The 3,668-nt window shown below is 36.5% G+C and overlaps 1 long non-coding RNA gene across 1 annotated transcript; it reads right to left on the bottom strand.

The window, feature by feature from the left end:
- Positions 1-1,064: 1,064 nt before the first annotated feature.
- Positions 1,065-3,662, bottom strand: LOC147819180 (uncharacterized). Its single transcript, XR_015437182.1, has 2 exons — positions 2,771-3,662; positions 1,065-2,673 (listed from the first exon to the last, which is right to left on the bottom strand). It is a non-coding gene; the product is annotated as an uncharacterized LOC147819180 (long non-coding RNA).
- Between the last annotated feature and the right edge of the window lie 6 nt (positions 3,663-3,668).

Below are 3,668 nucleotides of genomic sequence, written 5' to 3'. Positions count from 1 at the left end.
ATTTATATCTGAGAAATAAAAGAAAGAACAAGACCATAGTTTGGCAACATTTTCATCCTTTTAATGACATCCTTTATTATTTAATGACAAAGAATGGGATACTTCCTAAACTGCCAATGTTACCATAAATCCTATCACACATGGTTTAATAAATGATCTGAAATGTCTTCTTCTTTGAAGGTTAATAAAAGTACAGATGTTTGCTCCTGGAAGACATTTTATGTTTGAAAATTGTCTCAATGTTGAAAAGTTTAAAAAGCTTTTGTTGGAGTTGAAGCAAAACAAGTTCATGCACCTTAATCAACTCTCAAAGTATAGTGGATATGCTGATATCACCAACAAGCTTATAGACAATCTAACAGTCGAAATCTGAGTTAATATTAAGACACTTTTTGGCTGTACCTTCAGTCAGAAATGTTTGCTGCCATTCTTATGCCTCTTCTACTCTTGACCAATTTCTGAAATGTGTCTTAAGCTGCTGTCGTCTTTTATTTTACCTGCCTTTTTACTTTTGTTACACGTTGTAGCTACACATTTTAGTTCCTTACTGTATGTTACAATGTGTTATAAACCATGTATTATCTGTTAAAACACCAATCATGGAGTGATGCTAAATGTTCCCAAATGCACATTTCCTTACATGTGCTAACATGTAGATTACTGTGTGCTATAGTTTGTCACTGTAGTGTTTATGCATTTACCAGCTGTTATACTCCTGTCTCTTATACACATCTTAGTTTGGCAACATTTTCATCCTTTTAATGACATCCTTTATTATTTAATGACAAAGAATGGGATACTTCCTAAACTGCCAATGTTACCATAAATCCTATCACACATGGTTTAATAAATGATCTGAAATGTCTTCTTCTTTGAAGGTTAATAAAAGTACAGATGTTTGCTCCTGGAAGACATTTTATGTTTGAAAATTGTCTCAATGTTTAAAAGTTTAAAAAGCTTTTGTTGGAGTTGAAGCAAAACAAGTTCATGCACCTTAATCAACTCTCAAAGTATAGTGGATTGTCATGGTTTGTTAGTTTTGTTTTGGAGTTTCTCAGTTCCTGTTTTATTTTGTAATAAGGTTTCCTTGTGTGTCTCAGTGTTTTGCTTCCTGTCTTGGTCTTGTTTGTGTGGTGATTGTCTGCCCCACCCTAATGTGTTTCACCTGTGTGCAATCACCCTTGCCTCCCTTGTCTATATAGTCTTTGTGCTCCCCTTTGTCTGTGTTGGATCGTCTGATTATTTCTGGGTTTGTCCTCATCAGTTCACGTCATCTGTTCACGTCCTGTTCATCTCCGGGTTTGTCCTTGTTCTGTTTATCCCTGTTGTCTCTCCGTTGTTCTCTGGTTCTTGTGTTGAATAAACCTGTCTGCATCGTCCCCAATGTGTTGGCTGCATTTGGGTCGTACTTACCTCACTCCTTGACAGTGGATATGCTGATATCACCAACAAGCTTATAGACAATCTAACTGTCGAAATCTGAGTTAATATTAAGACACTTTTTGGCTGTACCTTCAGTCAGAAATGTTTGCTGCCATTCTTATGCCTCTTCTACTCTTGACCAATTTCTGAAATGTGTCTTAAGCTGCTGTCGTCTTTTATTTTACCTGCCTTTTTACTTTTGTTACACGTTGTAGCTACACATTTTAGTTCCTTACTGTATGTTACAATGTGTTATAAACCATGTATTATCTGTTAAAACACCAATCATGGAGTGATGCTAAATGTTCCCAAATGCACATTTCCTTACATGTGCTAACATGTAGATTACTGTGTGCTATAGTTTGTCACTGTAGTGTTTATGCATTTACCAGCTGTTATACTCCTTGTAACTGCTAAATTGTGGGATATTGGCTTTTGATGATCATTTTTAGGCCTAAATAATTTTTTAACTTTACAGACTTATAATTAAATATTAGGTGACATTACTCTTTCAAAAGTTTCATGGCTATGTTGACATGAAAAATCAAGAAGCAGCTTTGTAGCACAATGAAAACAAAAATCTAAAAGTCTACAACCATGTTGTTCAGGGTTGTAGGGTGTTTAGATGCGGTTAGCTAAATGCTAAGGTCCCCATGCTAATGTGTTCACAATGGCAATGCTAATATGCTGACGTCAAGCAGGTATAATGTTTACCATGTTCACCATCTTAGCTTGTTAGTTCACCACTTGCATGCTAACATTTGCTAGTTAGCACTAAACACAAAGTACAGCTGATTATACAGCAAATTATTTTCCTAAAAGTTAAAGTTTTGGCCTGATGTAGCTCTAAATGTGAAGTCAGGGATCACCAAAGTTATTACAATTCATTCTGAAGGGGACATGAATGTCTGAACACCATTTTGTGTCAGTACAAGCAATAGTTGTTGAGATATTTCAGTGTGGAGCAAAGTTGTGGACCAACATGCTAACGGTGCTAACTGCAGAGCCGTGCAGCATGGCAAAAAAAGAGAACATTAGATGTATTTAGGGAACACTTACCTATACATTGTGGCTGATGAGACCATTTGCCATTTTCACATGTAGTTGTGGCCCACCAACCCTTCACTACTGGTTTAAGTCCGTCATTGCAGGTATAGTTCAGCATTGTTCCATGAGAGTAAGCCACTTGCTTTTGGGAAAGGAAACCATCGTCCAGTCTGGGAGCACTACAAGACTGTAATGCATTTTGTGCTGAAAAACACCAATAGGCAAGATTACTCTAGAATAAATGTGTTTTTTTTTTTTACAAACTTCATTGATCGTATATGAAAGTATTCGATCTTCTCACCATGAAGCGCGTCAGGATACCAAATCAGGAGAAATCCAAAATATCTGATGCACATTTTGTCAGGATTCAAATGATCTCAAGACAAAGCAGAGCTAAGACTATAGTCCAGATCAGCAGCAGTTAGTTAATATTGACAGGAACCCCCACCCAAGAGTTTTTAGAGTAAACACTCAAGCATCATGTTTCTGGTGTAGAGCCAAAGCAAGAAGGGCTACAGACCGAATACACACACAGAAAAGGAGAAAAAACATGCATACACTCTAAGTTGTAGTACTTTTTCATTTCTTAATGCGTACAAAACATAGTGTAAGATGAGATTCATTTCGGTTAAGATTTATTTTGATATGATGTGAGGCAGTGATGTGATGTATGACAGTTGGTGGTGTTCAGTTGTGCTTCTGTGGGAGCGGACATTAAAGTGGATGAAGTTAGCCAGAAGAAATCTGTCCCTGAGTCATCGCTCTACCCACGACCCAAATGTAGATGGATTCAGTAAGAACTTAGTTTATAGTTAACAAGCTTAAGAGTCACCAGCGTTACAATAAGAACATAGGCTTCACATTCAGAACTGTCACTTTTGCAAAAGAATCTCTTTTCAATGAATTTGCTAACAAACGTCAGCTTTGTGTTCAGCATTGCTTCATGACCTTGCATAACATAAATTTGTTCATACTTCAAAGACTGACACAGTTTTTATGTTCATTGTATTAATTCCACATTTGTAAATTTGTTTGGGAAAGGTCTATGATAATGATTAATTTGTTCCTAGAGAAGAGCTACCAGACTATCTGAGGGTCATTTGCTCTGCAACAGTCAACAAAATACTATTGATTGATTATTATTTAGAGTTCAAATTTCAAAATGATTTCCCGGATTGCTGTGATCTCGGGTCAGTTTT

Source organism: Seriola lalandi, unplaced genomic scaffold (assembly GCF_002814215.2).
Source record: "Seriola lalandi dorsalis isolate HSWRI2012SDOR001 ecotype SW California unplaced genomic scaffold, Sedor1 jcf7180002054261, whole genome shotgun sequence".
In the NCBI taxonomy this organism is placed as follows: domain Eukaryota; kingdom Metazoa; phylum Chordata; class Actinopteri; order Carangiformes; family Carangidae; genus Seriola; species Seriola lalandi.
Note: the sequence above shows the minus strand (reverse complement) of the source record. Positions and strands in the feature narration are given on the sequence as shown.